Source organism: Choloepus didactylus, chromosome 5 (assembly GCF_015220235.1).
Source record: "Choloepus didactylus isolate mChoDid1 chromosome 5, mChoDid1.pri, whole genome shotgun sequence".
Classification (NCBI taxonomy): domain Eukaryota; kingdom Metazoa; phylum Chordata; class Mammalia; order Pilosa; family Megalonychidae; genus Choloepus; species Choloepus didactylus.
In genome coordinates, this window is record NC_051311.1 from 124,784,273 (window position 1) to 124,794,726 (window position 10,454).

At 37.5% G+C, this 10,454-nt stretch overlaps 1 pseudogene; it reads left to right on the forward strand.

Annotated features, from left to right (window-relative positions):
* Nucleotides 1-1,318: 1,318 nt before the first annotated feature.
* On the forward strand, nucleotides 1,319-1,962 carry LOC119535424 (annotated as a pseudogene).
* Nucleotides 1,963-10,454: the final 8,492 nt, after the last annotated feature.

Here is a 10,454-nt window from a genome sequence, read left to right on the forward strand (position 1 = left end):
GTAGAAGGCCAGTTAAAACATTCTGTGTGTGTTTTGCTCCACACACAGAATTCCTGGTTTGGTAGGTCTTCACTGTAGCCTGAGAATTTGCATTTCTGCAAAGCTCTCAAGTGATGTTAATGCTACATGTCTGGGGACCCACTTTGACAGTCCTCAGACTGTCATGATTTTTGAATTCTTCTATCAAGTGTTATAATAATTTCTTCTTCCTTAATTTGAGTTGCCATTTGCCATGTCATGGAATTCTTCCCTGTCTCTTACTTATTAAAACAACAAACCAAGCACCTTTAGCTATACCTGTACATTCATTTATTTATCCTTTAAACTTTTACTGTATGCCTACAACTTAATGAACAGAACACTGTGATAGACGTCGAGGATTGTCTTAGCTGGGGAACCTTCAGTAGCAGTGAAAAAAATTCTAGCCTGCTAAAGCAGGAAAAGAAATTTATGGCAGGAATCAAAGCTATTTCATAGAATTCATAAACGGGGAACCATTGGGTCTCATGAGATGCTAAAACTAGGAGCTAGAAAGTTATTAGGAATCTATGTAGATTTGTGTTTATTGTTCTGTCTTCTCCCCCCCTGCTCTCCTCTCCTTTCTATTTCTATGTATCATTTTCGTGTTGGCCATGTACAGCCACTGCAACCCCATCTTTCCATCTCTTTCCTGTTCAAGCTCCCCTATGTAGATTTGTGTTTATTGTTCTGTCTTCTCCCCCCCTGCTCTCCTCTCCTTTCTATTTCTATGTATCATTTTCGTGTTGGCCATGTACAGCCACTGCAACCCCATCTTTCCATCTCTTTCCTGTTCAAGCTCCCAGTAGTGTTGCTGGAGTCCTCTCTACCACTTCAAAGTGCCGAAAGAAACGGTAAACTGCCCAATTTGGTAAATCTGTGTTTGAATTGCGCTCCAGGTGATTCTGAAAAATGCCAGAATTTGAGAACCATTGGCTCAGGGAATTATCCAGAAAAGAGGCCAATTCTGTTAGCAACCAACACTGCAGTTAGGAGATGGGGGCGCCATGAGTTAAGGCCATCTACAGCTTACGCTGCAGGCTGCTAAAGGCTTGCTCCTCTCTTTTTGTATTCTTTAAGAAATTTCTACTGTAGGTCATAAAAGCTCTAAGGGCAAATAAGGCAGAAGGTATGTGTGTACTAGAACTGAAAACCTTAAAAAAAAATCACAGGACAAATAAGAAGAGGGAGAGCTCCAAGAGCAGTGTGTCCTATTGTATCTTTCATGTATTATTATACTTTTACAAAAGAAAACTGGAGTCAGACAGGGGAAGGAGATGCTTCTGGAAGAACCATTGCGATGGCTGCCCAAGGAGAACCCCAAACTCAGTTTAATACTTGTATTGGTTGGAGATGGTGGTACTGGAAAAACTACATTTGTGAAACGTCATTTGACTGGTGAATTTGAGAAGTATGTAGCCACCTTGGGCATTGAGGACCATCCTCTTATGTTCCTCACCAGCAGAGGGCCTATTAAATTCAATGTGTGGGACACGGCTGGTCAGGAGAAATTCAGTGGCCTGAGAGATGGCTATTACATCCAAGCCCAGTGTGCCATTATAATGTTTGATGTGACATCAAGAGTTACTTACAAGAATGTGCCTAACTGGCATAGAGATCTGGTACGAGTGTGTGAAAACATCCCCATCGTGATATGTGGTAACAAAGTGGATATTAAGGACAGGAAAGTTAAGGCAAAATCCATCATCTTCCACTGAAAGAAGATTCAGTACTATGACATTTCTGCCAAAAGTAACTACAACTTTGAAAAGCTCTTCCTTTGGCTGCTAGAAAACTGATCAGAGACCCTAACTCGGAGCTTGTGGACATGCCTGCTCTTGCCCCACCAGAGGTTGTCCTGGACCCAGCTTTGGCAGCACGGTGTGAACATGACTTGAGGTTGCTCAGACAACTGCTCTGCAGGATGAGGATAACAACCTGTGAGAAAGTGAAGCTAGAGCCCAGTGTCATAAGTCTAGTTTTATAAGCAACTGTCCTGTGATGTCAGTGGTTCAGTGTGTTTGCCACTTTATTATACAGCTAAACAGAACATGTGCTTAGTCTTTGGGATGCTGAAGGCAATGAATGGGTTTCAGAGTGAATGTGGCAGTTAAAAAAAAACAAAACCTTCATTTTTTGGACCTGCATATTTAGCTGTTTTGGAACACAGTTGTTTCCTTTTTGAGTTTCAAATAGAAGACTGCTACAGTCACGACACAATATTCAGTGGTGAAGTCTTGTTTGTTACTGTCATACCCATTCCTTTTCATTTAGAATCAGAATAAAGTTGTATTTCAAATATATAAGCTAGTGAACTCATCACTTGTATATAACAATTTCAAAACCATTATTAGGGAAATTTGTGCCACATTATGCTTTAATAGCTTTTGCTGTTACTTAATTCAAAATCTTTTAGGTTAGTCACTCATGTCTACTTTTGTGTGTGTGTGCATTTGAATGATAACCCACAAACAGGCTGGATATGACAGGTCAACAGTTTTCCGTTTGGTGTAAGGGGTTTATTGTCAGTGCAGTCAAACTAAAATAATGTCCACCTGCCTTCGTTTTGGCTAAGCCATGGAAGTTTATGTTAAAGATTTATACATGAACTATCAAAATAAAAATGGTATGTAGTTTGGATACATTAAAAAAAGAAAACTGAAGACTACACCAGTGTGTGAACCCAGCAGTCAGTGACGAAATTTCTACCACGGTGTAGCACAGCCTCAGCAGGTGAGTATTTGTCAGGCATCAGCCCGAGTAGGAGCACTTTATCCACTATGCTTCCAGATAGAGATGCTCAGACAGATGGATGCTGGCAATACCCATATGCCTTTGGGGAGACCTTGGAAAGAGCAGCCGTATGTGCTGGTAAATTCACAGCCTGGTATAGGAATCTCCCCATTAATGGATGAGGAAATCCAGGTACACACAAAACTCCAGCACAAGACTTATCAAGAATTCTTTTATCCAAGACAAGAAATAATTCTTTGAAGATCTAGGAAAACAAATCTCTGAAAGTGATTTATTATAGAAAACAAAAGACATTCTTTAGAAGATCTACTTAGTGTCCTCACAAAAGACAGGGAAAATCATTGCCTGGCCCTTTATAAAAAACTGACTTGAAAATGTCACTGGATATGAATCAAAATTGAGGACTCAAGCTATGTTTTATTGGGCTGTCCTATATAAATGCCCAGAATCATCCCCAGGGGCAAGTATAACAGAAGGAATGGATCTACCACTGAACTTCTGCATATATGGATTGTTCTATTCTTTTACACTGTAAAGTGGCTGATGAGTCAAAGAAACAATTTCCTTAATGCTGTCATTTTTCACAAGATTCACAGATCCTTAATTCAATCAATTTTTTTATAACTAGGTGAAAAAAATCAGTAACAGTTATGTAACAAAGTTCACTTATATGATATGCACTATTCTAGCATATTGACAATATTAATTATGTTTAATTTAGTTAGTCATATATATATATATATGTAACTGCATGCAAAATTTTATTCTATAGTCAAGCTTAATTAAGGCCAAAACTTAAACTTGTGAAAAAACAATATATAATGTTCTTTAATTAAATAAATATTATAGAAGGCATAAGCAGATTCTGCCAAAGTACATTTCTGTGACACTCCAAAATGCATTTGATTTTCATAAACACTTTTATGCATTATTCTGAGTTCAAAATCAGTGGCACATGTTTAACATTAAATGTTGAGGAAATGCCAAGTTTACATTAAATAGTTAAAGTAAACAAATGCTTAGAAACACATAAAATTCTTATAAACTGTCACTACCTATCTGTCACCTGTCAATGTCAACATTTTAAAATTAGCAGGCATGCATTCACTGGCTGTAGTGATAACACAGAAACAATGCCCAGACAAGATTTGGGAAAATGAGCATAAAAATTTCATGCAGATGAAAGAAGATAAACAGAAGATGGCCGATCAGTATTTGGAAAGCTCTCGGCTGGCCCCTTCCTGCTTTGCGTATGACCTGGGCAGGGCAGCCAGGGGGCTTCTTGGGTGCTAAGGAGGGGAAGAGGGGAATGGATGTCTGCCTGGGGTGGTCAGTCTAGAGTAGTCTAGGAAGGTCTGTGTGTCTGAACTGGCCAGTGTGTGTGACATGGTCAGTGTGTATGCCAGCATACGCAGAGCTGTCAGGATGTAAGAGCCACCAATGTGCCTAGAATCTAGACTAACTTTCAGCCTGGGCTGCCAGTTTATCTAGAAAGATATAGATGTCAAGGCAGGTGATTGATGAGGGCATTTGCTATACCTCTGTATTTTTCCAGCATCTCTTTGTAGTCTTGGAGTGGCCCTGTCCCTGTGGTCAGAACCAGGTACTCCTGGAATGAGATGTTTCAACAGCTCATGCTTGGATTCAAGCTTCTAATACTCTAACAGTATCCCTCTGGCTTCTTACTTCTTAACTGTCTGCCACTGTCCCCTCTGAGCAAGTAGGCAGGAACGGATCACAAGGTGATCTGGACAGCAGGGCTCTCTTCCTCTCCAAACTCTCTCCCCCAGATGATCCATCTTGAACTTGGGTGCTGGGGCAGGGGGTGGAGGGTTAGAAGGGAGCTCTGTCCACAGTAGTTACCTCTGCCACCTCAAGTGTCTGCATCAATCCAAGTCTCTGTTTCACTACCTACTTGTTGGACAAGTCTTTTAAATCCTCTGCCTTGGTTAACTCATATAAAGCAAGAACAGCAACACACTCAGATGAAACTTTGGAAATCATAAGTATGTAAAGAGATAGAAAAGTAATATAAATAGATGCATTTGAATGCCACTCAATGTTTTTTATTCTCTTTTAACTTTTCTCTATTTTTCAAAAATTTTTAAATAAATCTATCACTTTTAATGAAAATATAAACTTGAAAAATACTTATATGTGACGAAAAGTAATGACAAGCATGTAGGTAAGATAAGTATTATTTAACATATGGTGGTCAAGCAATTGGGTAGCTTCTAGCAGAATTAATTTCAAGCAGAGAAAACATTAAATGTCAAGAAATCAAATAAGAAAAGGGAAAATAAAGGAGAGGCATTAACAAATCTCCAAATAAAAATGAATTTTATAAGGTTAAATTAACGGAAAAACTCATCACAAAAATATTTTAAGTTAGAGGCAGGGTTACTGGAAGGGTGGGATGAGTTCATCCGTAAATCTGCTCCTCCACAAAAAGCAACGAAAATAGTGGCAAAATCAACTTATTCAGAACTCTGGGAATTAACCAAAGGCTTTCAACAATCTGAAGAGTGTTTAATCTAGAAAAATTACTGAATCTTTGTTAAAACAGTGAGCTTTGTAACATTCTAACAAGGCCTTCTCCCATCCCTCTGTCCCCAGCTCCATGGAAATTCAATTTAAAAACACAAATAGAAGATAACATTTCACACCCATTAAAATGACAATAGTAAATAAGATAGAAGGTAACAAATGTTAGCAAGGATGTAGTGAAATTCAAACCCTCCTTCCTGGCTGGTGGAAATGTAAAATGGTACAGCCACTTTGGAAAACAGTTTGGCAGTTTCTCAGAAAGTTATGCATAACACAACCATATGATCCAGCAATTTCACTCCTAAGTATTTATTCAGGTGAACTGAAAACATATATCCACACAAAGATATATTCATAGCATCATTATTCATAATAGCCAAAAACTGAAAAACTGTCCATCAACTATTGAATGGCTAGACATAATACACTTCAGCAATACAAATAATGGACTATTGACACATATTCTGTCACTGAGGAACTTCAAAAGCATCAGACTAAGTGAAAGAAGAGACCCTCTATTGTATGACTCTACTGACTGTACTTACATGAATATCCAGAAAAGGCAAATTTATGGAAACAAAAAGTAGATTAGTTTTTGCCTGGAGCAGGGAGTGGGAATGGAGATTAATTATAAATTGGCAAGAAGAATCTCATTAGGAAACTAAAGATGTTCTAAAACTGATTTTTGGTGATGGTTGTACCACTGGGTAAAGTTGCTAAAAATCATTGAATTTGCATACTTGAGATGGGTGACTTTTATGATATGAAAAATAGTCCTCAATAAAACTGTTTTTTAAGAAAAGAATATTTTAAGCTAGTTTCCCCTCCCACATGAGGGGACACTCCTCGGTGTGCTCTGGTCCCAGTGCTCTAGAATCCTGGCTGGACAGAGAGGCAGGACTTTACTTGCCAATAGTTTCTCATCCTGGAACTGATAGTAAGGATAGAGGTGAGAATTTATAAAGTAGTGTCTTAGGGAAGCTTTGAATTGAAAGCCCATTGGAAAAATGTTTTTTCTTTTTATAAAGGGAGTTCTGGACGTGAAGTAAAATGGCTAGTTGTCAGAGAATAAATATGTGTATATTTGACATTTGAAGGCAAATTTAAGAAGCAGGACACAGACATTTTTTTTAAATGACAAAGTGATAGCCAAGTGCCCTTAGATAGCTCCGTAAAGTATAGAAGGAAGCTACACTGACTGCCACACATATTTCCTCTCTTAGATTTTGACTAAGGAAATTGATCTATTCAAAGATCAATAACCAAGTGAGAAACAAAGTAGAGCTTCATTAATATAGCCAACCACCTTTTATCACTGAAACAGATGTTGGGGAAGATCTAAATTTTAAAACACAGCTTAGGTCGGGAGGCTTTAGTAATGCCTTTTGTTTCTTTTTCTTGAATCCTTATATATTTTACCCCTTTTCCCTCAATAGAAGGTAGGATATTAGCTCTACAGTTCTTGACTATTTAAAAAATAATTATTAAGCAAGTATTATGTGCACTTTTAAGTACTTCTAGCAGTAAAGCAAACACATAATACATCTTGCCCTCAGTGAGCTTGCATTCTAATGAGGAGGGACAAACAATAATGCATAAATAAATAAAAATATCAAGCATGTCAGATAGAAATGCTTTGAAAAGAAATAAACATGGAAAAGAGTGAGTAGTGCTAGGAGAAAAGAGAGGTGAACTTTTAATTAGGGTGATCAGGGAAGCCTCGAGGAGAAGGTGGGCCACTTTGGGAAGGGGCATGAGCTTAGGTGAGGCAATCTCTGCAGTGCTTGAGAGCAGAACACAGTTCACCCACAACACTCCACAACCCTCCCGGGCCTTCCAGTCCTTCATTGAGGAGAGATCCGGGTGGTGGGTCAGTGTCTTCCAGAGGTTCCACATTCTCAAATTACAGAATTACCAGAATGAGTTATTCATAGAGGTCTCCTTCTCGAACTCCATATATAAGTACTGAGGACCTTCTATAGCCAAACCAGGTGAGAGGTTGATGGGGCTTTTGTTTTAAAGTTTAAGACATATACACCTATTTTCTGAAGGATCTTAACAAAGTCTTCAGGATTATATTACCTCATATACGTAAAAACATCATATGTGAAATGATAAAAAGTTTGAGGATAATACTTTACTATTAAATTGTTAGATACAGAAAACAATGTAAAAATTCAGAAAATGTAACAAAAATATGATAGGGAAAAATTGTCAAGGACTGGACAGCTTCTGAACTGGTCATTTGCCATCTCTTTAATTCTTAGGCCTAACAAAAGAGATAATATTGTTGCTATTGTGTCTTCTTATTTTTTTCCTCAAGTTATTTAATTTTAGGGTACAAGGAAAAAAAAATTTTAAGTCACATATATTCTTCAACTTCTATTTACTTCAGCCATTAGCAAATTTCTGCTCTCTAACATTTATTTGCGCCCTAAGCAAGACAATTTTCATGCAAATCACTGGTTATTTCACAAAGATTTCTGAAGAGCACAAGTCTTCAGAAATAATATCTATCATTTATTAATTTCAACATATCAGGCATTATGTGGAACCCTTTAGATGATTTGTTTCATACAATCCTTACAGCAAGCTACTAGATAAATTCCATCATTAATCATCCTCATTAACAGAGGAGAAATCTGAAGGTTAGGGAGTCTAAATAACTATCCAAGGTTAAACAGCTTCTGGGAGGCACATTTAGGATCTGGTTCCAACCCTGGTCTTATGCAAAACTCATAAGATCTCTATAGCGAAGAATCCATTCTGACAGCAACAGGAAAAACATTTCTGACCTGAAGCTGAGCAGCAGGAGAAAAAAAAAATCCTCATATATCAATAATATGAGGTCCCTACTTGATATGGCTTCAAGCCCAGCTGTAGCTCTTCATCTTTAGATGTGGACTGGAACAGTCAACCACAATGGGAACATTCACTTTTTGATGGGAACTTAAAGCCAGATAGCTAAAGCCCTGAATATTGACAAAAGAGATGATATTGATTTGATATAAACTAACAAAGACAATGCAGTTGCATAATATTTCATAAGAAAATTTTATGATCTTTAAGACATGCTGTGGGATAGGGTTAATTCTCTGAAGATCTATTAAAACATCGGTCCAGCATTGGAGAAATGCGATGTTTAATGAAAATAAAGTGCTGAAAATTTGTCATTGCAAAGAAATTCTGAAGTGTGCAATTGTTTTAGCAGAAGCAGATGGAGTTAATCATGCCATGTTGGAGATTTTTTTTTCACGTCCCCTTGAAATAATTAGCCATGAGACTATAAGTACATTTTTCATGTCAAATGGACAGTGGCTTCAAAGAAATTGGAGGGCGGAACTGCAAGAGAGTGAGAAAAGAAGATTGACTTGATGCACGAAAGACACAATATCAACATTTCTTGTATAACCACTGAACATGTGTCAGCGAGCATGAGGGCATTCTTCAAATGGAAACAAAAGAGCTAAAATAGGTAGTTTATTAAGTAAGAGAAGCACTGAAGTGGAGCTCATCTTGCATATCAAAACTTTGCAGAGGGAAGAACACTGCAGGCAGTGTGGGGACTTGGCTAAATCTAAATTTAAATGATATGAGTAAAAGTATGATGAAACTGCTAGAAAAACACATGTAAAATATGCTGCCTGGAAAAGAAGCAAAATTCTAATTCCTACTCTGATCAGATCAATCTTGAGATATCTTTTCATTTGCACACTACACTTTGCCTAATGGTAAAAAAGTAGGATGTGTCCAAAAAGCATTTACACTGTGGAAGGTATAGTTGGAATCCCCTTATTAAAGGCTATCAAACTCTACTAGGTTAGTGAAAATGTCAGTTTATAAGGGAAATCAAAAAGAAATAATGCAAACAAGATTTAACCATTACATCATAAATAAAAGCATATGGATATACATTCTGTTGTCTCTATTTTGTTTCCGAGTCTTGGACTTTTCCAAAAGGATGCATCAATTTATGATGCTTTGAGTCATCTTTCTTGACACTGATTCCCTTTCAGTTTCTTTGAAGTCTGATAAGAACTTAGAGACCCTTGTGAAGTGTAGTATTCCCCTGATCTTTATTATTCTTTTCCCTAATCATTTAGAATTGTCTCACCCAGTAACAATTTACCTGCTAACACTCATATTTCATTGCTCTACATATTGAAGTAAATTATACAATTACAGTAATAAAAGTCTTTACATAAAGAAGTTTGGGAACAAACATACTGTCTCCAGATAACTGTATTTGCAAGTGGGTGGGCTTGCAAGTGGCCACTTAAGTTTTACAGTGCATCATTCAGCATATTCTTAAAAGTGAATGGGGAGATTTGATTAATAAGGCAGTTTAGTTAAAGGGAGGTCAGTTAAAAGAGTTTCTATTCTTTATGATATCATGCCATTTAGAGAACTGCAGTAACTGGAAACATTAAGCTTTAGCAGGAATGCATCACCCATTGTCTCCATCTGGTTTTATAGTCTACATAAACATGATACTCAGTGTGGACCAGTGACTAGCAATAGCATGGGCATCATCTCTAAGAAATGCAGAATATCTGGTGCCACCACAGACCCACTGAAGCAGAATCTGCAACTGTAGCAAGATAACCAGAGTATTAGGATGCACATTAAATACTGATGGGTATGATAAAACTGCCAGAAAAACAAGTATGTGAAATATGCTCTCTGGAAAAGAGAAGGAAAATCCTAATCCCTACCCTGATCAGATTAAATTTAGTACACTCCTGCCGTGTGATACCACTTCTGATCCCCTCTGCTTTTGTCTTAACACAAGTCCTCGAGGCAATGTTTCCCAAAGTGTATTGAACAGACCACCTGCATCAAGTCACCTACTATGCCTGGCAAAACGCAGTTGTTTGACTTTTGTACCTAAGTGCTGAATCATGGGTTTTTGTTTTTTTTGTTGTCGTTTTTTTTTTAATTTGCATTTTATCTTTAAAAAGAGAATATATATTGAAAAAATTCAAAACTCTAGGAAAGTTTCAACCATAATACGTTAGTTTACAGATACCTGTCCAAGACCCTGCTTCCAATTGTTTTGGGTATATACCTAGAACTGGAATTTCTGGGTCATGTGATAAGTGTATGTTTAACTTTTTGAGGTACCGCCAAACTAT